The sequence below is a fragment of the Lepidochelys kempii genome, chromosome 2 (genome assembly GCF_965140285.1).
Source record: "Lepidochelys kempii isolate rLepKem1 chromosome 2, rLepKem1.hap1, whole genome shotgun sequence".
Lineage (NCBI taxonomy): Eukaryota > Metazoa > Chordata > Testudines > Cheloniidae > Lepidochelys > Lepidochelys kempii.
This window is the reverse complement of record NC_136381.1, coordinates 82,464,029-82,491,753: the sequence shown is the minus strand read 5'-3', so window position 1 is coordinate 82,491,753 and position 27,725 is coordinate 82,464,029.

Here is a 27,725-nt window from a genome sequence, read left to right as displayed (position 1 = left end):
TTCCAGCTTCTTTTCTTTAAAAGGTTAGAGATAAGAAGTTGTTGAACTCTCTGGCGAATCTTGGCATTTGTTATACATTCATTCAGTTTAATACCTAGTGTTGTTCTGAGGCATTTGGTTTCAAAGGCATTTAGGCATATGTCTGTACCATTGGTAGATTTCCATTTTCACACAAATATGTTAAGATAGAGATAACATTTGAGTTGAAACTTCGTAGTCTGATCTTTAAGGTGTAGATTTTCAATGACCAAAAATCTTGGTTAAGCTGGTAAATGCAGCTGCCACCTTGCCAATTTGTGACTTTATATAAAATAAGGGTGTATGTACAGTAAACAGTAGAATTATAAAGCAAGGGTCTATTTCTGTAATCCTTTACACGTGAGTAATATTACTGAAATCAGTGAGCCTTGATGAAGGGTTATTCATGTCAAGAAGGGTTGTAGGAGTATATACCAAGACTAGAAGGTGGCTAGAATTGACCCTAGCATCTTCCGTAGACTGTGGACGAAAACAGTTATGCTCTGTTTTTCTTACTGAATAAGGGAAATATTTTACAATTCATTTTTTGTTTTTAACAGGTAGAATAAGGAAACATTTCATGTAGCCTGATATGTGGCCCCCCTGGAGAGCCATTTTTACATCTTATAAATGAAATGGCATCCCATAATTTCCATATGCTTTGGTTTGCTAAAGTTGTGTTTTTTCGGGTCAAGTTGAGGACTTCAACCAAGGAGTTCTGGAAATAAAGTTTACTCTTTTGTCTCCTTGAAGCTTTAAAGTATCACTTACTGCAGGTTGATTATTCATTGATTCCTTCAAGTTTTCATATCGCACTCCACCTACAGACAGAACGGTTTGGACAAATTTTAATTCAGATAACTTATTAAAAACTTTAAAATGTGGCTTCTTTCAAAGGAATATTAAGCATAACCGAGTGTTAGATGGAATCAGGCCAGTGGTGTCTTTAAAATTATAGCTTCAGCCCTATTACTCAACCCTGTGCTCTCCTCAGAATGGTGATAAGCACTAATGGTTTCAAATTAATCATCACAAGAAATTCACAGGACTAAATGAAAGCTTTGTATAAGCAGGAAATTCAGGAAAAACAGCTTGTCTTGCTTAGCCCTTAGTGATCAGTTTTCGCCAAAAGGGAAGAAACTTAGAGTGCAGCTCCCACCCAACTCACACTGTAAACAAGACACCACTATCTTATTATTTCTGCATAGCTGATTAAGGCAATGAGGAAGTCCATGGATGCTCACATCTGCTCTACTGTAGCTGATATCACCACTGTGGTAATATAAATCAGTCCTGATCCTTCAGACCCTACTCCTGCGAGGAATTCTTTCTCATGCAGGTAGTTGCATTGACTTCAGTGGAAACACACACGAGAGAAAACTGCTAGTGTAAGGCTGCCTGACAGGGTCAAACACATCATATTAAGAAACATCACATTATATAAAGAAAGGTTTAGCATTTCTGGGACAAACCAATGTAAACATTTTAAAAATGAAGTTGGAAGATATTTGTATTTTGCCCCGTTGTGTGCAAAACAATGTAGTAGAACATTTATTTAAGAAATGCTTTTCCTATTCAAAGCAACTAAAATGATGGACGGAGCATTGTGCACTAATAATTTATTGCTTGTTATTGGCAGGCAAAGCTATGCTGCCACAAGGTTAAGTCTGTGATTTTAATCACACAAAGTTCAGGAAATTCAGAGAAATTTTTACTTTGCCTTTTCCATTTATGCAATTTTACAACAAGGTCTTTCCTTGTCCAAATGATATTGGGACACTGCTGCTTCCACTGCAGCCAAGAGCAAAACTCCCAGTGAGTTAGCGGAAGAGGTGAACTCTGATTTATATAGAGACTTTTAAGGAGATGAACCCTAGCCCTAAATGATGGTAGGCTAGGGTAGTGCTCAGTAACTCACCAGAAGAAATAAGATGGATCAATTTAAAGACTGCACTATCTACAAGAGCAAGGAGTTATATGTTTGACACCTTTGGAATTGATGAGATCACCTCAAGTAGCTGCCTAGACCAAACCATACTCATTGGAAATAAACACTCAAGAAATGCACAAAGGAAGTTTGGACATTCTTCAGCAAAAACGGCCAACTGTAAAGAGAACCAACGTAGTTCTACTGGAAAAGGAAACGTACCCTATATCCTCAGCACCTCCTGGAGGATGCTAATGCTACTTCTTCCTAGTGTGAAGGGAGGATGGAGTTCAAACAACAGAATACATTATTGGACTGACAGAATGGAAAAAATGGGTATATCTGTATTGTGATGACCTAAAGCAGCTCCATGAAGCAGCAGGAAAGGAAAGTAGAGCTGGTCAGAAAATGTAGTGTTGTCAGACAAGTAAGTGTCGGCCATGCAAAAATGACAAAATAAATAAATAAGTTGTGGTCATTTCCTAGTTTTCAGTTTCTGTTTTTTGCTAGGAAAAAAACAGACATTTTGGAAAGAAACAAAAATGTTCATTTTTCATCAAATACATATTGACTGAAAAAAATTCCACCAGCTCTAAAGAAAAGATGGTTTTGCCACTGTGGAAAATATAGTTTCCTGGTCACTTTATTGTTGTGGCACTTCTAGAGCATTCTGTCTACATCCCGGTACATTTTAAGGGGCGATCCATACTTGACAGCCCCTGTGAGAATTATGACTCCATGTTGGCCCCAGCACAGATTGTGCCTAAAAGACAAATTTGAGTCCTTAACTGTGAAATGCTTTGAGACCCACAGATGAAAGAGGGTATAGAAGTGCAAAGAATTATTGTTTATTTAAAATGTAGCTCTCCAGCAAATTAGTTGCATACAGCTGAGGGATTTTCATTTTGTGAGGAGAAGATAAGGTAAAGGAATATGTGGAATGTAGCAATGCCACTTTGGCCTATGAGTTCACCAGATCTCATGAGTTGAGCATCTTTTAGCCTTGTCAGCAGTTGGATGGGGAAAAAAAGGAAACCCTATGTACTTAAGGAAATAGTTATGGTAATTCAGTAGGTGGCACTCTTTTATTTGAGTTAGCACTGAACCTTTGGGAAGAGGTAGAAATTATACCTTTTGGATTAGAGATAAAACTGATGTCCTTGTGTATCTATAAACCCACTGTACTATGTACCGCTATCAGACTCCAATTCAGCAAAGTACTTAAGCATGTGCCTAACTTTAAAGACATGCATAAGTATGGTTCTTTGCTACCATCTGGTTGTCTTCTATATGTTTTAAAATAGCATCTCTCTCTCTCTCTCCATGTTGACTGAACACCTTACAGAATTTGTACAAGTAAGGTAAAAAGCAGGCAAGGACAAAGTAAAAAGACATTTGGGGCCAGATCTGAGGGTCTGGCTGAGCTACACTTTATGCCCCCCTCCCCTGACACTGCTCTTAAGTTGTGCCCTGCTTCTTCTGGCAGCCATGGCTCCCTGGAGTGCAGAGGCATTCTGGCCACACCCTCTTTTACCTGGCCGTGGCCCCTAGGCTGAGGTTCTGATTGGGGGTGGTGGAGGACTGGCTATGCCAACTCTACACTACTCTGGGATTTCCCTGTGTGTGGGAAATCCCTAGGTAATCAATTATGCTGTCTTTATAGCCCCCTATGGGCCTTGATCTTTTGTTCTCTCCCTCCTCTGGTAAGAGGGCCTCCTTCATCCTGTTTCCCTCCAACGTTATCTATGGTTGAAAAGGTTTGTTTTAAAAAAAAGTCTTCCCCATGTCTCTTCTCCTCTTTCGCCTTATTGTTCTCCTTCCATCCTAGTCTACCCCAAGCGGGTGCTTGTTGCCTGGGATAGATTGGCCCACTCAGATAGGCACGTGAACAACTTCTGAGCAGCTGTCACGGCTGCAACAGGTCAGCGTAGCTACATCCTAAGATGGGGATGGGAAGAGGACCTTTTGGCCATGGCAGGAGTGGAGGCTTTCATTAGAATAAAAACAAAATGTTTCTAGGCCTCATAGTTAAGGAGGAAAACTTGGAAATATGACCCAAGTGCGACCCAAAAGCTCCGAAACATTAAGACAAATAACAGAACCCAACATTTATTATTTAAAAAAAATGTTTTAAATTGATCTCATGACTGGGGGGAGGGTTTGACTCATGATATTTGAATGCTTGGGATTGGCAATACTATCTGGCTGAGAGCCCTGTCCCAGTGCTGGGCTGTGTCTAACAGACGCAGTCTAGCTCAGGATGAACAATGAGAACAATGAACTACAGAATTCAGGAAGAGCAATCTTGTACTTTTTAAAAAATCCAAGAAAGAGTAATGGGCCTAATTCTGATCTGATTGCCCCTGGTCTGCAAAGGTGTAACTCCAATGACCTCGGAGGAGATGCCTGCGATGTAACTGATAGCAGCATCAGTCCAAAAGTATGTAATAATTGCAGCCACTGTGGCCCAGCTTCTCAGCTATAGCTAAGAATAAAGCAAAGCCCTTTAAAGACACCTTTGTGCTTCCCCAGTCCTGAGCTGACGCTGTGCAACATCAGTCCCCAGCATAAGTTAGGGCAGCCTGAGGTCTGCTTTAACTTGTGCTGCCTTTCAACAGCCCCAAAAGGCTAACATGGAGCCATGGATTGCCAGAGTGCACAAAATCCCTGGCCATGCCACCTTTCCTCTAATCACACACTCCCTCAGTGAGAAGGTGTGTAGGAGCAGCTATCCTCTTCAGTGCCAGAGAATCCTCCTACATTCTGATGAAAAGTGCTACATAAGAGCTAGTTATTATTATGTATGTATGTATGTATTTATTTATTACATTGGGATGATCCTTCTGTGGCCAACTATACCAAATGTAAGTCCCGTATCAGTGGGCAACTTGGCACCATATAGCTACACCGCTGGGGAGAATCTGGGCTGTTGTCTCTCAAGGTCTCTTTTCTTCCTCAGTGCTGTCTTCCTGCTCCTGAATGGCAACTGTTGTATGAACACCTAAATTGCTTCTTGATGGTCTTGGAGTTTCTCAAGAAAGAAGCGGAGAAGTCCTCCTCAATTCTCCTTACAAAACAAAAGGGGGCGGGGGCGCTGATCAGTGATATGTTTGGATTTCTATTTCTGCACATGTATAGTCTGCTTCTCTTAATTAATACAACAACTGAGGGAAAGGACAACTTGTTTCTATTAATAAATAGTTAGCAGATGATTAAAATAATGCAGGTGGAAGAACACATATTGTTCCAAAAATTCACCAGAAGAACTGAGACAGCCGACAGTATTTTTTTTTATGTAAGATGAACTGTAAGAGCAAAAGCTGTTTAAATTCTCTGATAGCACATTTATTGGCTAATTAATGAAGCCATTCTTTACTTCGATGTGTGCACTGTTAGTGCACTATTTTGTTGTACTAAAGTGCACACACTGATACTGGTAGGGGTAACTAAAGGGCATGTCATAAACATAGCTGATGTCATGGAATATTATTTTTTAACAGTCTTTCCTGTTAACTCTTCCATGTGGAAAGCTAGATATTTTGGTGTATAGCTCTATTGATTTCGGAACAGAATTATTGTGCAAGCAAAACCATATTTGCTAAAGATTACAGCAGCAAGCTTGCTCTGAATGTTGAGTCTGGGGAATAAAAAAAGTCTTGTATTGCTTTTCATAGTACCGTGAGATTAGAAAACTTGGGTTTGTACTGGTGTTAGTGTCACTATTCCAGGTCCCCCAGGTGTGGCCTGAATAGCTGGGACTTTGCATGAGGAAATCAAGTAGGTGTTGAGGTGACAGAATCCTCCCTCTAACTTGAAGATACAACTGAAGTCCCCAGGCCCAGCTGGCTACTAGACCCCTATCTGTAGAAGCCTTAACCACAGCTCTGTGTAGTGGATCTGTGCTGCATATGGCTACGCTGGCCCTTTTCCTGCTCTGCCTGCAGCGCTTCTCTGCGCTCTAGACTAGTGAGTCCTCATGGAGCAGCTCTTGTTGGCACATCAGAGTTTGTGAAATCCTTCTCTAGAGATTCTCCTTGGCCTCCTTTATTCTCCCACTCAGTGCAGCAGAGATTCAGGATTTCCGATTGCTTTGGGTCTTGCATGCACACAGAAGAACCAGGCTTTGTCCATATATCTTTAGTTGATATAGCCAGTGTTTTTAATGAAGCTTATCTTTCATCCCGAATGTTAACATTTGAGATGAAAAGAAGTAGAAAAAGGAAAGTGAATTTCAGGTGTCATTGTTTTGCATTTCTAGGATTCAAAATATCACTTTTTAAAAAATAAAGCATTACAATGAAGGTTCTACCACGTGGACCACTTTTGGTTTCTGAAACAAGTCTCTATTGCAGAAAAATAGAGATTATATATAAGGTTGTTAAGTAACAAAAATAATTCTGTGCTGCTGATTAATGCAGTTATTTCTGCTGCCCTCTTGCATTTTCAGAAATTCGTTCAAAACTGTTCCTACACTGATCTTTCCCTACCCTGCATGGGAAGGGAGACCTAAAAGGCAGATAGATCATCTTGAAGTTGTCCTTGTACTAGGAGTTTGACTTGGTTTCACAACTCACGCTAACACTTACTGCCATGGCAATTTTTGCCAGTCTTCATGACACCAGCAAATGGCAATACACTGCACTGTATGTATTTAAGAGTGTTTGTTTTGCATATGGGTGTGTAACAGGAGGCCTTTCCTGAAAGGAATAATTAGACACTGACCTTGTACTAATGCTGCTGACAGTTGCTGCTTCAGACAGGGTTGTCCTATATTAATGTAGCATCACCTCAGTGCTGCTTTTCATTGTGGAGGTTTGACTATGGGTGTAAAAGACCAATAAGATTGGCGTAACGTACAGAGACAGCCCCATGGCAACACCTAAAATCTGAGCACCCACAAACTTTGAAGTTCAAATTCACAGCCAGCATCTTGGATCTGTGCATCTTGGATCTGCATATCTGCAGGCTATAAAAGTAAGCCTGGTTTTGGATCTAAACTTCATGGCCTGGGCCCATGTCAAGTTAATAGCAGATCAAGGAAAAGTATCTTGAAATATGAGTATGCTACATAGCTGAAAACTTGTTAATGTTCTTCCTCTGTGAGCAGGAGGGAGCGGCAACTTTACGGGGAGGGAGGGGAGGTGGTAGCTAAAGAAAACAAATGGAAGGGATTGTTTAGAGTGATTCAAGTGCAGGCATCTGACTATTTTGCCTCCTCGGGTCTTCTGCCCCTGAGAATCCTAGCCACTGCATTATCTTTTAACAAACCTCTGTTTTTGATTGGTGCAAACCCATGTATTTCAGTAAAACAGATATACCTGATTTACCTTTGAAAAGCAGCCCACTGTTTCCACTACACAGGTTTCTACCACTGCCTTTAAATCAGCTTGGCAGCTTTTGTCCAGATTAGCCTTCTGGCTAAAATCAAGGGCTAAATCCTGCACTCTTCACTTAGGCAAAACTCCCACTGACTTCAGCAAGAGTTTTGCCTCTGAAAGAACTATCAGATAGATGCTACATTTAGGGAGATATCTGATGTGTTCTGTGTCAGGGGACTGTATCCTCTACTTGGAGGATAATGATCCCTGTGATCGAGTGGCTTTTCCTAACTCTAAATACTTCTGCATTTGCCTCCTTTCAAAGAGCCCACAGTGATGATGGGATCAAACATGAGTTAGCCTCTAACATTAAATTGTTTTTTGGGAGGAGGGGGGTGCAAAATTCTCAACTGGGGTAAAGCGACTTAAATGCAGATACATGAGTTGAGACCAGCTGAGGAGCTTTAACTATAAATGGTGCTCCAGCCTCTGCCAAGGCACTTGAAATCAGCACAATAATTTAATAGGAAAAATGTATCTTGAAGTTGCATGATCAGGACTAGACTGAAGAAATGGGAGGCCCTGGTTTCCCAGAGGTTTAGGAGCCTTTATTTGTTGTGGCATAATATCTGACCTTTGATGGGCTATTACTCTGTGTGGAAATATTAGGCAGAGTACAGTTTCAGCACATTCTGGGGGCTCTAGGCAATGGCCCAACCATCCCCACGGTTAGCCTGCCCCACTGTAAAGCTATACATTTTTGCTTTTGATAACAAAAATCATTCTAGTGTCCAGAGTGCTTGGCTTTCTTGCCTATAGTGCTGCTGAGAGCTGTTGATTCCTTACCTTCACCTTTGGCTAGTTCCAATCTCCATAATAAGGTGTTACGAAATAACGCAGCTGACCTTGATGGATTTTTATTGCTGGAAATTGAATGTAACACAAATATGAAGGGAGTAAAAGGCTCAGATTTCATCCCCCCTTTTTTTTTTTTTTTTTTTATTCCCATTTTAAGAGGATCACGATGATATCCTGCCCCTGTGGGGGAACAGACTCAGTGATCCGGTTGGTCTGTTCCATCATTAGCCACTGTGACCCTAACGCCTTATAAACTAGGTATCCTACAAATATGCTTCCAATCATTCCACATCACATCGGCATAGAAGTTGCACAGATATTTTTCCTTTTGGTATCTCAAACCAATATGGCATCTGTTGGGCAGTGTTATTTAACACTGTTACACTCCTGTGGCATCCACACAATGAAGGTGAAAGGTTCAGTCTGAAAATGGTACAGCTCAGTAAGCATTTAAGATTGGCATTCGCCCAAGGTACACAAGCATATGTTTAGTTTCCTCATTTTATTATGAGGTTCCAATATATGGACCTGATCCTGCAAGGCTGTATTCACATGGAGCTTTCCTTACTCACACAAGCAATCCCAGTGAAGCTAATACAGCAGAAGGTACAGACTGGCCAGTGGTAATTTGGAGCGGGAGAAGACTGCGCTGAGAGGCTGATGAGGGAAATCTGCACTGGGAATGAATAATCTCTACTGGGCCCGATGCTTGTAGCACTGGACTTTGGCCTGTGATCCAGCCAATCTGCCACTGAAGTCCATTTCTTGTTTTGCTGTTCCAAGGTACTTCAGGAAATGGACACCATGAGTATGTATAAAGATAGACTAGGTGTCTGTCTGCATGGGCTCTTGTATTGATCAGCCAGACACCTAGCCCTTCTCCCTAAAGAAACAGTGCTTGTGCATGGCTGACTCTGAGAAAAGCAGGAAGACAATTACACACATGTATTTCAAAAGTAACACTTGCCGTGTTGTAGCCATAGTTGGTTCCAGATATTCGATACAAGGTGGGGTAATCTTTTATTGGACCAACTTCTGTTGGTGAAAGAGATGCTTTTGAGCTCCACAGAGCTCTTCTTCAGGTCTCTGAAGTGTGACATGTTTGTTTAGGGAGGGATGGTGACAGAGGGGGAGTAGGATAGCCTGAACACCACACAGTGTACAGTGTAAAGAAAGAGGAACAAAAATATTGTATTGGTTTTTAATACAATAGTATTAAAAACCAAAAGTAGGATAGCCTGAACACCACACCGTGTACAGTGTAAAGAAAGAGGAACAAAAATATTGTATTGGTTTTTAACCTTTTTTTAGGATCAGGATGAATTTTGGGGTGGGAAATACCACCATTCATATTATTTCATTCTTTACATTTAAACATGTATTGTTTGCAGCCACTGTGCTTTGTGGGTCTCAAAATCCAAGTGCCTGGCCCTTACAGTGGGAGGTGTGAGGACACCCTTTCTCCCTCATCACCTTCAGTTGATTTTTTTTTTATTTAGCAGCTCTTCTGACAATAATTCATAGAATTATTGATGTCACTTCAAGATTATCTTTTGAGCAATGTAATCTAAAGACTAAAGGGTTCTTACCTTCCCCTGCCCCCAAATGCAAACTAATCATAAATGCTTCAGTAAAACAGCAGAGCAAAGGTATGTTTGCTGCACAAGGTTGTTCCAATAAAACTGTACTTTGCCCAAGATTGAACAAAATTGTAAGAAAGGAACACAGTCTAAAATTAAAGACATTCCTTTTTTTATACAGGCAAGTTATTTATAACCCTAATATGATACTTTATTGTGGTGTAGTTTTTTTATTATGGGACCTGTTTTTATTCTGCTGCACCGCAGCTAGCCCTAGCCTTTTGGCAGGGGAGAAGTGGGGGTACTATACAAAAGTACTTTTACCCTTTATTTCATCATTTATTATGAAACCACTTCTTGAAACCTTGGGTAACTCTGCTCATAATTACTGGCACATCATCACTCCATCAATTTTGATGTGTATTTCTGTCACAAACCAATATTAAAATATGATGTGTAGATAAAAACATCACACACAGTCACAATTTTCACATTTATTATAGCTTCAGGTTGGAAGAAGTGGTTGTAAAATGAAACTCCTCCTCCCCCCTTATGTTTTTATTTCCCATTTGTAGCATTTTGTATTGCAAAGCAGCGTTGTTTATAGTCTCTCTGAATGATATGGTGCAAAGGAAGTTAATCAGCTAACACAGTTTACACATGTGAAACAATCCACTGGAGCATAAGTGAGTTTGCCTCAGAAAGAGGTGGTGTTGAATTGTCCATCTTTTTAGAATTACATAGAATCACATGTGTACAGTATTACACATTGACAGGCTTCTCTCTGATGTTTTGATCACCTCAGAAAAGACAAAGGTCACTCCCATCACATCCCACATCAACAGAAGCGTTGAGGTTCTATTTGCCATATTAGTGAGATAATTTTGAAAAACCATTTTTAAACTCAAAATACATGTTATGAAAATGATCACTAGCTGACTAGTAGTCATCAGGAAATAAACTGAAGGTAATTCTTCTCTAGATTCTGTATCCTAATAAATGAGATTATGAAGACATGAATTGGTTTATATAATAAGCATCCCTACCATCATAAAATGTTGCCATGAGTTATATTCTATCTTGACAATCCCCAGGATGGGAGGAAGATCAGTGTCTTGGAAAGATGAATAAAAGTACCTGGTAAGTGGTTGCTCCATATTGTTAGTTTTATTGATTTATCAATGAGCGAATATGATTCCATGTTTTAAAATTCCTTGCTGAGCAGCCAAGCATTCAGGCTGACAAACAACCCTAATCCTTCTCCATAAGGCAAACCGTAACAAATGTAAGTTCTCCCATTTTTTTATGCAGACTTATTTTCAGATATATGTAAAGATTTGAACATACGGGAGGAATCGGGGAAACAACATAAGTGTGGCCATACTGGGTCAGACCAAAGTGGCCAGTGCCAGGTTCCTCAGAGGGAATGAACAGAACAGGAAATCATCAAGTGATCCATCCCCTGTCACCCATTCCCAGCTTCTGGCAAACCGAGGCTAGGGACACCATCCCTGCCCATCCTGGCTAATAGCCATTGATGGACCCATCCTCCATTAACTTATCTAGTCCTTTTTTGAAGCCTGTTAGTCTTGGCCTTCACAACAGCCTCTGGTAAGGAGTTCCACAGGTTGACTGTGCATTGTGTGTGTGTGTGGAGGAAATACTTCCTTTTGTTTTTTAAACCTGCTGCCTATTAATTTCATATGGTGACCGCTAGTTCTTGTGTTATGAGAAGGATTAAATAACACTTCCTTATTTTTTTTTTCTCCACACCAGTCATGGATTTTATAGACCTCTATCCTATCCCCTCTTAGTTGTCTCTTTTCCAAGCTGAAAAGTCCAAGTCTTATTAATATCTCTCATATGGAAGCTGTTCCAAACCCCTAATTTTTGTTGCCCTTTTCTGAACGTTTTCCAATTTGAATATATATTTTTTGAGATAGGGCGACCACATCTGCATGCAGTATTCAAGATGTGGGTGTACCATGGATTTGTATAGAAGCAATATGATATTTTCGGCTTTATCAATCCCTTTCCTAATGATTCCCAACATTCTGTTTGCTTTTTTGACTGCCACTGCTCATTTATTGGATATTTTCAGACAACTATCCGCAATGACTCCAAGATCTATCTTGAGTGGTAACAGCCAATTTAGATCCTCGTTTTATATGTATAGTTGGGATTATCTTTTCAAAAGTGCATTACTTTGCATCCCTCAACACTGAATTTCATCTGCTATTTTGTTGACCAGTTTTGAGAGATCTTTTTGTAGCTCTTTGCAGTCTGCCTGGGACTTAACTATCTTGAGTAGTTTGTATCATTGGCAAATTTTTGCCAATAATTTATGAATATGTTGAATAGGACTGGTCCCAGTACAACCCCCTGGGGACACCACTATTTACCTTTTTCCATTCTGAAAACTGACCATTTATTCCTGCTCTTTGTTTCCCATCTTTTAACCAGTCCCCAATCATGAGGGGACCTTCCCTCTTATCCCATGACAGCTTACTTTGTTTAAGACCCTTTGGTGAGGGACCTTGTCAAAGGATTTCTGAAAATCTAAGTACCTATATCGACAGGATTCCCCCTTGTCCATGTGCCTGTTGACTCCCTAGACCATTAGGGGAACCCCCAGCTGCCCCTTTTGGGCAGCTTTAAAACACATTTGTGCTACTGGGAGATCAGCCTGGGGTCTATATTCCATGCACAGAGTAAAAGTATGATGAGTATGAGACTTACTTATAAAAGTGGGTAGTGATGCAGGCAGAATATAGGGTATAAGGAGTCTTAATATCTTGGTACATAGTGCAATTTTTCACAATCTGCATAACTCAAAAGTTCAGTCGTCATTCTGATAAGAGTAGAGATGGACCTAAGCCTCAAAGAAAGAGTAGCCAGCTTTGCAGTTTGGATCTGGATCCCAACATCTCTTTACAGGGAAATTCAGAATATCTTATTTCAGGGTCTGATCAGTGCGGATTGGACTGAGTCATAAACCCCAACTTCGCTCACATCAAAATATGTCCGTCTCCAAAAGGCTGCAAGAGAAATTCCTGAATAAGAATAGTATATACATATTTAGCTAACTGGTGGTCTCCCAAATGACCAAGATGTCCTTTTACATCTCACTAATCTAAATTCTAGAAACTGGGTGAAATCCTGGCTACTGAAAGTCCATGACAAAAGCCAAAAGAGACAGATTTTCACCCTGTGTTTTGGTGAAAGGGTTCTTAATTGTTTCTGCATTTGTATAACCCACTTCTTCCTAATTCTCAGTAGCAAGTTGTTGTTTCAAGTTCTATTAATTGTACAATGTCTGAAAATAATCCAGTAGCTTTAAGTTGTGACCTGTGACTTGGAACCATGCCTCCCTTGGTTTGTAAAATGTAGTTAGAACATTGGGACTTTAAGGGAGGTTGATGCCTTCCTTCAGCAAAACAGGGTCAGCATCTCTTAAATTAATGACGGTTAGGTTTGTGCTATGCAAACCACATTCTGATATGGGCAATCTCACCAATTATCTTTATTTTTATAGTAAAATTTTTAGAAAAGTTTTTTGTGGCAAGGCAGCTCTGGCAGTAAAGTCCTGATTTCTCTGCCCGTTTTCATTCTGGTTTTAGACCTGGGTAGGCCAAGGCATATGGGTATGGTATAGGTGATTGTAATGGTCTATCGTCTCATTTTAGTGATGGATAAAGGTGATCCTCTTCGATCTGTCAATCCTCCTTACTTCTGTCAACCATGAGGTATAGTTGATATTATATTATACCTTATAATATTAAGGTATAGTTAATATTAACCAAGTAAAACTCTATCCTTATCTTTTCCTTGGAAAAGATCTGGAAGGTAGCACTGGGTGACAGAGGTCTCATGACAGAAAATCTGTGTTCTAGAAGAATCTATTCAGCCACCTGCCCTGTCTAATATGTATATGAGGTCATAAGGGGAAACAGGACAGTTTGTTGCAGTGCCATAATCACACTGGTGCTTGGTTTCACATTTGTTTCTCCAAATCAGGTTCTAAAGTTCAGTTTAGCTGAAATTAGGGTTTAGATGACAGTTTTAAGCAGCTAGCTAATTTCTGACAAGAGTGAAGAAATTCTGACTGGATGTTAGAAGCAACCACAGGAAATTGTGAATTTGATATCTACCACTTCAACTGGGGGGGGTGGTGCATGGCTGCTTTTGGTTAGTCATGTCTGCAATCTAAGAACCCTCTTGGATCCTTGCTATCTGAATATCCAGAAGAAGTCAGCAATGGCCAAGACTGCTTTTTTTTTTTTCCCATCTTCTGAGTAACTTTCCTATTGGTTGCAGGCCTTACGTTGCCTCCATTACCTACTTATGGTAATCTCCATATTGGATTGTGGTAATGTGATCTAGATGCTACTCTTAGGGCTTGTCTACACTGGCAAGTTTTGTCACCAAAAACTGCCTTTTGACAACAAAACAGCAATAGGGTACACACTGCAATGTGACTTTTTTTTTGGGGGGGGGGTGACAAACCGCCTAGTTTTGGTGCCAAAAACTTCCACCCCTGAGAGAGACTTTTCCCCTCTTTTTCCCCTCCCTTTATTGTCATAAACAACCATATAGACACCCCAACTGTTTTTGATTTTTTTTTTAATTGGCCTCCAGAAAGTGTCCCGCAATTCCCATGCTGCCACTCTGGCCAGCAGTTGGAACTCCACTGCCCTGCAGCCAACCGGCCCCTTGCTCTTGCAAGCCCCAGGAATTTTAAATCTCATATCGTGCTTGCTGGCTTCCCAGGTGAGCATGGCTGGCTATCGCACCAAACGCACTCCTGCTTGGACCACCGCTAAGTTGTTGGATCCGATCAGTATATGGGGAAAGGCGTGTGTTCAGTCACAGTTGCGAGTTACCCATAGGAGTTGGGACATGAGTAAATTTCTCAAGGCTTGTGCGAAAAGGGCAGTGCAGAGCGAAGACAGAGGATCCGAGGTAAGCGTACCATAAGATGCGGGAGGCGAACCACCATGCTGGTGGTGCACCTAAGATCCGCCGCTTCTATAAAGAGCGGAACGCTATCCTCAGTGGTGACCCCGCCTCGTTCGTCGATAGCCCCACGGATACTTTGCAGGCGGCAGAAAGAGGGGTAACCCGGAGGCTGAAATTCTGGATGAAGAAGTTGAGCTAGAAGAGGATATGGTGCTCCCAGTGGGGCAGGCAGCCAGGAACTTTTCTCCACTCCAGAAGTGTTTAACAGGAAGCAGATGAGACACCAGGTAAATTGCTGTGGCTTGTGTAGGGAATTGAAAAGTGGGAGGCAGGTAGTGGTTTCTGTAAACTGGACATTGCCTTGTGTAGCTAATCTGCATGGCCAAGCAGGGTGTCGATGGAGAGAGACCTGCAGGGAATCCTCCAGAGAGGCTCTGGAAAGCTTCCAAGAAGTACTTGTTAATCCTCCGCTGCAGATTCCAAGGGATTGCAGCCTTGTTAGTTTCCCCCATTGTAGGAAACTGTACCATGCCATTTAGCAATCACTGGAGCTGGGACCAAAGCAGCACATAGCTGAGCTGCATATAGATCAGGGTGAAAGTCGCAAGCATGCAGCAGTTGTGCTCTGGTTTCTCTGGTCACCTGCAGCAGTGAGATATCAGCCAGCAGGTTGGCTGCCTGTGGGGAAAAAGTGTGATTTTTAGAATGAGTTCTCTGCAAGCAGTGACCTTTTTGTCCATGTGCACAACTGCCTTCCCCCACCCCCACCCCCAAACTCCCAACACTCACCATAATTGTGGTGCTTGCAGAACTGTGTGCCGGCCAAGAGTCTCTCAGAGAGAGTTATTTCTACTAGCAAAAGGCCCTTGTTACTAAAATGTTTCAATCATTTGCTGGAATGTAACAATCCCTCTTCTGTTCAGCACAGACCTTGACAAACACACCATGCACCCCCACAAACCAGCTTCAGCAGATAAGGGAGAACCCTAGGAGCAGCAAAGACATCTTCCGGGAGGTGCTGCAGCATGATGAGACAGATCAGGGATCGCAAAGAGTGCTGGGAAGCCAATGCTGCATTTGCTAGGCAAGCGACAGAGCAGATGATAAAAGTTATGGAGGATCAGACAGATGATCAAGTCTTTGATACAGCTGCAGACTGAGCAGATCCCTGGTAGACCTCCACTGCAGAACATGCAGATGCACAGTTCTTTGCCAACCCCATCTCCCTCTCTGCCCACATATTCCTTTTCACTTCACAGCACTCCTGAGTTTCCCCATTACTCCACCCTGTCTCACAGCTTGCATAACGATAGCTGGAGCTACACGCAGTTGTGAGGTTTTAGCATTTATTTATTGTTAAAGGGTAAAGTATTTAACGGTACAACGTTTTTATTCTGTTCTACAAAAGTGTATAGCAATCCCTTCACTCAGGAATAGGCTTCTAAAGCATTTTTTTGCACGGATCTTGAGGCCCCAAAATTGTACATGGATGCACCAACTCCAAAGCAGACATGTTACTGCCCCACACTGTCAAAGTGCTTCCTCAAAGCTGCTCTGATATTAATAGCTGTCCTCTGACATCCCTAGCATCTGGCTCTTCAAACTGTGCAGACAAGTGCTCTGCCTCAGTGCTCTACACCTGAGCAAACATTTCACCCTTAACTTCACACACATTATGCAAAGTGCAGCACACAGCTATGACCACAGGAATATTATCCTCCGTAAGGTCTAGCCTGCCATTGAGATACCTTCAGCGAGCTTTCAAACAGCCAAAGGCACATTCAACTACCATGCGGCACCTGCTCAGCCTGTTAAAATGCTCCTTGCTGCTGTCCAGGTGCCCTGTGTCAGGTTTCATGAGCCAGGGCTGTAAGGGGTAAGCTGGGTCTCCCAGGATTACTATGGGCATTTCCACATCCCCCACTGTGATCTTGTGGTCTGGAAAGAAAGTCCCCTTCTGCCGCTTTCTGTGACAGCCACTGTTCCTGAAGATGCATGCGTCCTGCACCTTTCCAGACCAGCCTGCATTGATGTCTGTGAAACGCCCCAAGTGATCCACAAGCACCTGCAGCACCATGGAGAAGTATCCTTTCCTATTGATGTATTCAGAGGCAAGGTGTTCTGGCACTAAAATTGGAATGTGTGTGCTATCAATCACCCTGCCACAGTTAGGGGAAACCCATCTCTGCAAAGCCATCCCCTATTTCATGCACATTTCCCAGAGTCATGGTCCTCCGTAGCAGGATGTGATTTATTGCCCTGCACACGTGGAGTAATACAGGCTCAATAGTGGACTTTCCTACTCCAGATTGATTTGCAACTGAGTGGTAGCAGTCTGGATTCACCAGTTTCCACACAATTGCAACACACTTCTGTACCAAAGGGGCAGCTCTCAATCTGGTGTCCTTGCATCACAGGTCAGGGGACAGCTCAGCTATCAGGGGACATAGCTCCATGAAGGTTGCTTATGCATCCTAAAGTTCTGTACCCACTGGTGGTCATCCCACACCTGCATGACAATACAATCCCACCAATCAGTGCTTGTTTCCCTAGCCTAAAAGCAACGGTCTACCATAAGCAGCTGCTCTGTGAATGCACAAAGCACTGATAAGTTGCTGCCATCCATATCACACTCGGGTACTTGCGATTCATTCTCTGTTAACTTTGTGAGTAGCTCTGACAGTAACTGTGCTGCCATGCGTGATGTCCTCACGACAGCTAACCGCACATAGGCAAGAAGTGCAGGATCCATCCTCTCTGCAGATGCTGGCGCACACTACAAAAGAATGACAGTTGGAAAAATAGCACAAAAGGAAGCCAGAAACCATTGGAGGGCTGGGACACAAAGCAGTGCACGACAGTACATTTTGCACATCCCAGGATGTGCCATGCTTGGTTTCCGCATTCCCACAACACCTAGCGACGGATGGTGTCACAAGGCACTATGGGATACATACCCACAGTCCATTGCTCTCGCTGTCCACAAAGGTGCCCTGAATGTGGTCACAATCTGTCGACAGAGGGAGCAAATGTAGACATGCTTTGGCGACTTTGTTTTTGTTGATGTTTTTTTTTTCCTTGCCAACATTAATTTCATGGACAAAACTTGCCAGCGTAGACAAGCCCTTAGATCGCTCAACCCTCATCTGGTGCACTTAAATAGCAGTGTGTCATACAACTAATACTACTTCTGTGTTCCAGAGACAAGTTGTCTTACAGTTCATTTGCAAGTGCAAGTCAGTTTGGCTCTGCATAACGATTTATGGTTAGGGTCCTGAATATTTTACAGATTGCTTCTCATTCGAGTTTAACCCAAGAAGCTGAATTCAGAAGCCAGATGCTTAAACTGACAGCCCACAGTTCTGTACGTCTGGGGGCAGGGCATTCTCAGTGGAGGGCCCTTGACTCTCTCATTTGCTCTCCTTCCTACCTGACCCTTGGTCAAACAGTCCTTGCAATATGCCAGAAAAGTCAAAAACATGGGCTCTATCTATTTATTCAGGCTTTCTGAGTAGGTTGATCTTAAATGTCCTTTTGGTTTCCTATTTTTAGAAGTACATATATTGGTTTTAATGCTTAAATGTTTATTCATGTACTACAGAGAAATGTGGTGGGTATGCTTATGTGCTGAAAAATACATCAACGTTTTCTACACAGCCCACTGCACCAATTCTTTAGTAACTGAGAGGAAACCAGACTTCCTCCTTCCCAGGCTATGTCACACAGAGGCTCTCACATAATCAGCTCCATCCTCTGTAGTGGTGTCACAGGAAGTATCTCTCCTCCTTGTATAGCCACATCCTTATCTGAGGATGAGCAGGAAGACGAATGTGTCAGGGCACAACTTCACCAGGAACAATCTATTTGTCTACTTTGGAGACCAAACGGGATGGACTGTTAGCATTGTTCCCTGCCGATTATAAACAAGTGCAGGGCTGTTGCTCACCTTGGTGAGGGGAGGGAGTATGGGGAGGGAGATTTTTGAAAGTTGATAGCTGAATCAAATACTGTAAAGTTGTAAATCTATTTGGTAAAATAGTCTTGGGTTTTGTCAGATTCCAGATGAAATACTGGGATACTAACCTGGGGCGGGGGCGGGGGGAACTAGATCTCCCGAGGGCCCTTCCAGCCCTACATTTCTATGATTCTGCAGGCCCAAGTTCACTATTGTTATTGCCAAATGCATGACTAATAGGCCAAAGTTAGTCTTGTATGAGCAGGTGCAGCTCTGTTGGCTTGAATGGAGTTACCCACTTACAACGGGGCTGAATTTATCCTAAAGTGAAAATTCCCATTATTTCAGATCCCAGCTGAGAACCATATACATGAAGAAAAGCAATTCAGTCCCTTCCATCTCCCCCAAACCAAATTACTGCCTGGGGGTGGCATCCAAAAGCTGTTCTAGTCCTTTCTACCCACTGCTTTGATTCTCCCTCATCTTTACCTTGAAAACCGTTTTTAAATGGTTTTAATATACACCCAGCTTTTAATATACACTCAGCCCCAGTATAAATGAGAATCTGGCCCAGCGAATTCAATGGGACGTGAACCATTTCCTTTTGATTTCAGTGGACTTTCTTAATATTTGTGCTGATGAAACGGATATTGGAATCCTGCCTAGTGACAAACTGGTGTAAATCGTACACTATCAGATTTGGCCCATTGTCCTTTTTTAAAACTTTAGTTTTTATATTTGAAGTACTGTAGACAATGTTTTGTAACCTACTAGCATTGGAAGTCTAATAACTTTCTACCAAAACTATGGTATGTATTTTCATGCTTCTGTAGAACATTGATACTATGGCTTCATGAAGAAACTACTGGTTATGCATGTAGCACTGCATATGATCCATTGTACCAACAACTTGGGACACTTTTTTTCAGGGTGCATAGGAGAGGTATTGTGGGGGAGGTGTGTGTGTGTGTATGTATATGTGTGTGTATATATATATATATATATATATAATGACAAAGCCCTTAATTTCAGGACATGTGGTCATCCTAGGTAAGCAGGAGTAATTGTCCAAGAAAAATCTTGCCAAGAAATAGACATATTTTTGGGGTTTCTCCTTTATCCCTTGCTTTTTATTTTTAATCCATTATAGCACCATGTCTGAAGAGCCCCACTCTCCTGAGCTAACATATGACAGAGCATAGTTAGCTTGGAGCATAATCATCACATGTGGACTAGTGCCCTAAACTGAACTAATTTTATTTTCTGTACATCAAGAAATGGTGCTGCTTGCTTGGGCAGAGGTAACCGGGCCATACAGACCTCCGGAGAGACTCCAACAGAATCAGCACCTCCTAGGATGCTCTTTGTATTAGCTCGTTCTTATGTGATATTTCTTTTTCAATATGTTAATGGTTCAAAGCTATTAACTCTTCCTACCCTCCCATGGATGCAGGGACAGAGAGTTTGCTACCCCTTTCCTGCCTTCATCGCTCCCCACTGTGACCTTGGCCTGATGGATTCTCTCAACACCCTCACTCTACACAGTAGTGAGTACAGCCTGAGACCGGAAGGAAGTTACTAACCTAGCTAATTGGCTTCCAAGCTCCTTCTGACTTAATTCAAAACTAAAACTGAACAAGAAATTATTTTCTTTGGGGGGGAGTATAGGTGATATGGAGTAAGACAAACATGGTGCATACGATTAGTGAGCTATTATGAATGCTGTACTCTTCTGGCTGAATGGCTAGAGGCCACTTGCATGAGTCATAACTTTATTACTTTAGGTCAGTCCATGAACTTACATGGAAATCCTCAATATTTCAATCAGAATCCAATGCATTATATACTTGCTTGCTTTGTGGCCAATTAAACCAATGGGGCCAAACTGATCTGTGATGTGACATTACACCAGGCATATCCTTGGCTCAGTGTCTTATATGATGTCTCATATAGCTTGAGAATCCTGATGAGGGAATAGCCTGACACAGGCCAAATTTCTAACTCTCACTGGGGAGCATAAAGATACAGTTGCATACCAGGGATTAAAATGTCAGCCCACAGCTTTTCCTCTGCTCAGTCTCATTAAGCTGAGATACTTGCAGTTAGGCACTCCAATGGCAGTGGGGCACTTAACCCTTTAGATTCCTTTGAACATGCTAATGAGCTTTTTTTAGAGCCTGATCCTATGAACTGATGACACTTTTAGGGCCTGTTTAAATGTGATTTGAGGCTGTTCAGCACCTTGAGGATTGTCCCTGAATGCCTGGAGAACTATGGAGGAGTAAGGATGTCTGAGGCAGAAATTTCATCTGATTGTCAGGACAGCCAAACACTCTTTTAGCATATGCTGCTCAGCTAACTTAGTGTCATTTGTTTCTGGGCAAGACTCAGGGCCTGATCATGCAGTCCTCACAAAGATAAAAATCCCATAGTCATCAATGAGAGTTTTGCCTGCATTAGCACTTCAGGTTCAAACCCTTAGGATATTAAACATTCTTATAGTTCCCTTTCAGCCATCCCTCCCACTGCTTGTTTTAATATCCTTGGCTTTAACAAAACACAAATTGTTCAATAATTTTATGCCTTAACCTCATTCTTCAAAATTCTTTTATTGAATGGGGGGAAAAATTGCATACACTGAGCACAGGCCCTTGAGAAAGTGAATTTTTCTCCCTCACAAATACAAGCAATGGTCAAGTATTTGCTCTAGGAGCTTAATGGTACAAGGGAACTATTATGCTCATATTTATTTTGATCCCTGAGTTTACATATGGGAGAAACAAAACTGGCAGTGGTACTATTCCAAACATTGCCACCAAAAAAGCCCCACCTACTTCAGATGCCAAAGTGACACTGATCACAGAAAACTGTGGAAAACATGCTCATACATGTTCTGCAGGATTCATTGAACTAAGCACTCCTTCAATAGGGTTTGGACATAGCATATGGAAACATACAATCTTTGCAAAAAAAAAAAAAATCTGATCCACATCAGATGGAATCTGCCCATTATAAGGGGAAAACAATATGGGGAGGGAAGAGATGCAAGAAGCCTCCTAAGAATACCCCGGAATCATTTTTACATCTACTGAGCTGCCCCATTTTTTTGTCTTGTTCATAAGCATACTTTAAAGCCAGAGCTCTTGTCCACCTCTGATTTGGGATTTAATCCTCTCTAACCTTTAGTCCAGTCAAAGGCAACAACATTCACTTTGTAAAAGTTGTCAGGGTTATGAACATGGACAAAACTAAAAGTGGCTGAAGCCAGGAACATATCCTAGACAAAGTACTTGCAACAGCATGGGGGAATGTGTATGGACAAGGTGACAAAATTCACACGTGCTTCAAGAAGAAGATGACAAAGCCTACTTTCAAAAATAATTAGGGTAAACTTTTCTTTATCAGGAACACACATACAAGTGCACTGAAATCAAACCGGAGTCCCTGTAACACATAACAGAATTTGGGCCATTGTGTTCAAATATTAATCTGTGTATTTTAGATATGTACACTTTATTGATACTAGATTCCAAGCAGGTTCATCTTGCTTCTCGGAAATGAATGACTTTATCTGAGTCAGCTGGGTGCAATAGAAAGACATCCATCATCATTGAACATGCCAGCTCGTATGGCCAAAATCTATGACAAGGAGTCCAAAGCCTACAATTGAACTTGATGGAAGTATTGGGAGAGGATGTTATTACTCAGTAATCATCAGAGCACAATCCTGTCATGGTTGAACAATTTTTGCATGGTTCTGGGCTACCTGTAACTCCTAGTGACTCCAATGTCCATGCCACTGAAGTCAGGGGGAGCAGAACTCACTCATGGTGGGTGAACCATCCAAGCGTGAGTCCTCTTACTGGAGTGGGTTGGGATTATGCAGCTCAGATGGTTATGACAAATGAAAAAATTAAAATAGCAATCTAGTTTAGGTATAGCTTTATTGATGTAGGCTTATTACGCTGGGAACGGGAGAACAATATTTTCAGACCTCCTTCAAGACTACTGACCTTTATGTTGGCATATTTTAAATATATTTCCACAACCTTGTTTTTGTGTATGTACCATATTTATTCTCCATTCCTGATAGCCAAAACTCCTGACTGACTTCTTGCTGTAGACTATTCCTGTTAGCTTGCAGCAGTTTATCCAGTGGGTGATGTCACAAACAAGTGATTGTGACACCACCATTTCATCTATTACGTCACAGGATTCTGAGAAGGCTGATTATATCTGACAGGCAAAGCTGTGTGTCAAAACACATTTCTTTTTCAGTTAATGTAGTAGGAAAAGGAAATATAGATGAAACACAGAATAGGTTATTGGGGTAGTCTAGTATAGTCCTATGCCATGAGAGGAAGGATAGTCTGGTGGTTAAGGTGCTAGTCTGAAACATAGCAGACCTGGGTTCAATTTGCTGCTCTGTTAGACTTCCTGTGTGATTGTGGATGTTACTTAGTCTCTCTGCCTGTTCCCTATCTGCAAAATGAGAATAAAGGGGCAATACTATCTCATAGAAGATAAATACATCAAGGACTGTGAGGCTTTCAGATACTACGGTGATGGGTGGGGGCCATACAAGTATCTAATTTAGCTGTCTATTAAGTTCTGTTTCGGCTCATCAGTTTGAAGGAATTTTTTTCTTTTAAAGAATTTGATGATATTGCTAATTTGACAGTGTCAGTTAAGTCGCGCTAGAGGACGCTAATTCTTTTAGTCAAACACTATACCATGGACAATAACATTTTCAAGCAAGGGACTTGTTTTAAAGGTCCATGACCTCGCTTAAATTGCTTAAGTGTCAATAAATATCTTTCAAAACTGGTGGAACAATATTTGCATATGGTTATGGACAGACCTGTATAATACACCTTGCTCAAGACAATTAAAGTCTCACACCTGCAATTAAATGCTAATTGTCATCAAAATGGAACCTTTAAAACCATACCAACTCAGCTTTTAAGAAGTTTTTGGCTGTAGGACTCTCACTTTCTAAATGAAAGGTCACACAAGCAGGGGAAAAGGCAACTTAAAAATAATAGCAAATTGTCATTAAGGCACAGCTTCCCTCATTCTTTTTTATTTTCATTGAAATATACTCTTTAAATCATCATACTTTGGTTTTTTTCCTTGTAAAGCTAATTATGTAGTTGTCTATGAAATAGTGTTCATAGGGAACAAAGGTGGGTATTTCTAACCCAATGTCACTTGTACTCTTTGGTTTTTTGTGCACTATCTTATTTAAACTTAATTTTTTTTTTTTTTTGGCAGGACATAGTTTCTTGGAAGATGCATCTATGGCAGCAAATTACTACCTGACCACTGGAAAAGGGACAGCAAAGTAACAAAGATGACAAAGGCTTCTTTTGAAGAATTTTTCAGCCATGTGATGCATTTGTGGGGAGGGGAGGGTTGCATAATCCATTAATATATAAGATCTCAATGAACATAATAGAGGCAAATCCTGAATTCTCTCAGCATTCTGTATGCAATGTCAAAGCAAAACAGAGGGACTTTCATATGATTCATCCCCTCCGCATTCATCGCACCTTTTTAAAAAAAATACCAGGAAATATGTTGCTAAGAGACTTAAGTATTTTGAAAAATCCCCTTGCCGAGTCCATTGTCCACTCTATGTGCTGTGAGACATGGCCCTGGTTCATAGAAGACTCATTTTACAACAATTGTCTGCTGTTTAGTACCTTGACCTTAAGATTCATGGGCCCAATCCTCCACTGACTTTCAACTTTAATAATTTTTCACCTGGGCGCAGCGGGCCCAAACCTCACATCCTACTTTGTGCTGCTCAGCCAGAGAGCTGTGCTAGAGAAGCACCTGGAGATTCCCCTGGTGTAAGGGAATCCTCTTGGGCAGTGGAGGGGCAGAAAACTAGCATCATTGGCTTCATGTTCCTCACTGTCCCATTTCTTGGAAGGCATCTTGCAGGCTGGGCCAGTGCACGCAATGCTCTAGCTGATCTTCAACTAATGACTGTCTCTAGGAGAGCACGGCAGCTGGCATAATTTAGGCTCCACGAAACGGGAGCCATCTTTCCCCAACCCCCTTTCCCAGTTGTTTTGAGTGTAACCATTGTATCGGTTTGCTTTCCACCTCTCCTTTTTCTAAATTTGTGGGAGGTAGTTTGGGGCTTATAAATATGTAGGTCTAATGGCACTGGGTTAATGTCCCTGTGCAAATGTTCTCCCTCAGCTCTGTCAATATTCTACAGTCCTGACCTGCAATATGCTCCCTGAGCAATTCCAGTACTGGGCGTCTCTTAAGCAAATACAGCTAATGACCTCAACAGCTTGCCACCTTCTATAAATTGCTTTGCATGGCAAATAAGTGTGGGCAATGTTGCCACAGAAGAAAACAGTATCGTTATGTAGTGAGGCATGAAGCCAACCCAGAGCAAAGAATCAAGATTTTATGGAGTTTCGCCCACTACCCATAGTAACATAGGGATTTTATTTAATGTATTTATTTAATTTTATTTGTGCATCTAGCAAACTAGCATTGAAAGATACAGGACAGAAACATGAATATTCATAGGTGGTAGGGATCTTGAGAGGTCATCTAGTCCTTCCTTCGCACCCTCATTCTCTCTGCATTGAGGAAGGACCAAATAAACCTAAACCATTCCTGACAGGGGTTTGTCCAACTTGTTCTTAAAACCTCCAGTGGATGGGGTTATATGACCTTTCTTGGTAACTTATTCCGGTACTTAACTACCATTACAATTAGAAAGTTTTTCTTGATATCTAACCTAAATCTCCCTTGCTGCAGATTAAGCCCATTACTACTTCTCCTACTTTCAGTGGACATGGAGAACAACTGATCACTGTCCTCTTTATAACAGCCCTTGACAGTCTTCAAATATGTTAGGTCCCCCCTGCTGTTGTCAGTTTTTTTTTCTCTCCCCAAGGCTAATGTGTCCAGTTCTTCTAACCTTTCCGTATAGGTCAGGTTTTCTAAACCTTTTATAACTTTTGTTGCTCAGCTCTGGACTCTATAATTTGTCCACATCTTTCTTGAAAGTGTGGGAACTAGCACTGGACACAGTACTCCAGCTGAGGCCACACTAGGACTGAGTGGAGCGGAACAATTACCTCCCATATCTATCTTATGCTACTCCTGCTAATTCAGCCCAGAATGATACTAGCCTTTTTTTCTTTCTTTCCCAACTGCATCACATCGTTGTCTCACATTCAATTTGTGGGCCTGATTACATAATTAAACCCATTAAACAACTCAGGTGGCTCTCCAATTTTTACTGGCAGCTTCATGCCAAATAGTGTGTGGCATTTTGAATTGGCAAAATGGAGACAAGAGGCTAGTCATGTCACTTCATGCATCACTGGAAGCTGCTTAGATGTCATGGTGATGGGAGACATAAGAACCCAAGAAGAAGGAAATAGATTAGACTGACAAATTCACTTTCTCTTGGGACTCAAGCCAGGATTTCAACTGCCTGATCTCTAGGGTTTCTCTTTATACTTTCCATTGTTCATATCATCCTCTCAGATTTGGCAATAGCACTCATTTCCTATCAATTTTGTTCCTTTCCACCTAACAAACCCTGAATAACTTCCTCACCTGGGCTTTGCTTTGGGGAATACAAGCCAACATGGCTTTTCCTTTTACTTCCCTGCGTAAGGCTAATCTTTGGTGTCAGACTAAGCACAGTTCTGGGAATAGCATGTATTAGTTAACAGAAGCTCCATCTGCTGGCTCAGTGGTTGTCATTGTGGTGCCAAAAAACCCCAACGAACCAAAACCTAATGGAGTCATGGACTAACAGACTCCTGGTTTTTGTTTTGTTTGGATTAACACAGCTATTTGAGGAAATGAGCTAAACAACAGGAGTGAACTAGTCTGAGAGCCCAAGCTCCAGCCTGAGATGCCACCACAAAGCAATGTCTACACAGCTACTTGCAGAGCACTAGCATGAGCTCCACTAACAAGTCTTTGGACCTTGGATGTGAGGCTCCCTCCCAGATGCAGTGTAGACATACCCATAGGCAGTGGCCTGTGAAGTTTTTCGGTAGTGCTCCCCCACTCTTACCCAGTCCATGCTCTGCCCGGGAGTCAGAGTTAGGAGCCAAGGCCAGAAGTGGGGCCAGAGCCATGGTCGGAAGGCCACTCTTGGGGTCAGGAGCAGGTCAGGGCTGGGGCCTGGAGCTGCGGCTAGGAGCAGATCTGCAGCCGGGAGCGGGGCCGGGAGTGGCGTGGTGGCTAGGGTGGGGTCGTGGGTGGGGGCTGGAGTGGAGCTGGAGTGGAGCTGAACATTCCTCCACATCCCCCTATGGGGTGCATGCCCCACAGTTTGGGGACCACTGCCCTGAGGTATCCCTTACAATGAGTAGTATTTATACATGCACATTAGCACTACGAAAGCTCATGATACATTTTGCATTCAGCACTACTCAACTCAGAGTTGCAGATTTGGGCCTCTGCTATTTGAATCCAAAGGTGGGGGGTGGGAAAACAGCTCAGTCACTTTAAAATTATGTGATTTGCAAGGATGGAGAGTAGGGATATAAATATGGTTTTAAAAAGTACCTGTTTACATGGTTAACGATATAATTTTAATAGTTTAATTATTAACAAGTTCCCAATCAACCCCTGGTAAGCCTTCTGTGTCCGGCAATCAGGAGGGCACTGGAGTGTGGGGTAGTGGGCTGGGAGAGGCCTATAAAATGGCCCTGTGGAGATAGACTGGGAATAACTCCACAAAGTTTTCTCAGCTAATAATCCAAAAGATGTCTTTGTTTTGTTTTCCTCCCCACTAGCTGCCAGCCCTGCAAACTCAACCTGGGATCTGAGTGTCAAGCTGGGTTCTTTCTGGCTCATATATATCAACAAAAATAATTAAGATTCTGCAGGCCAGAGTCTTCCCTTTGTTTACACTTGTGCAACCCATTATCTTCACATTCTGCCCTCAGTAACACCTACCCAAGCCCATTGCATAGCACTACTGAAGGCAGAAAAACTTTGCAATTTGAACTGTCCTAGATTCTCAAAGATATTAAGGCTCCTAATGTCTATTGAAATCAATGGACAGTGATCTTTGAACATCTGGGCTTTCACTAATAAATCTGATATTC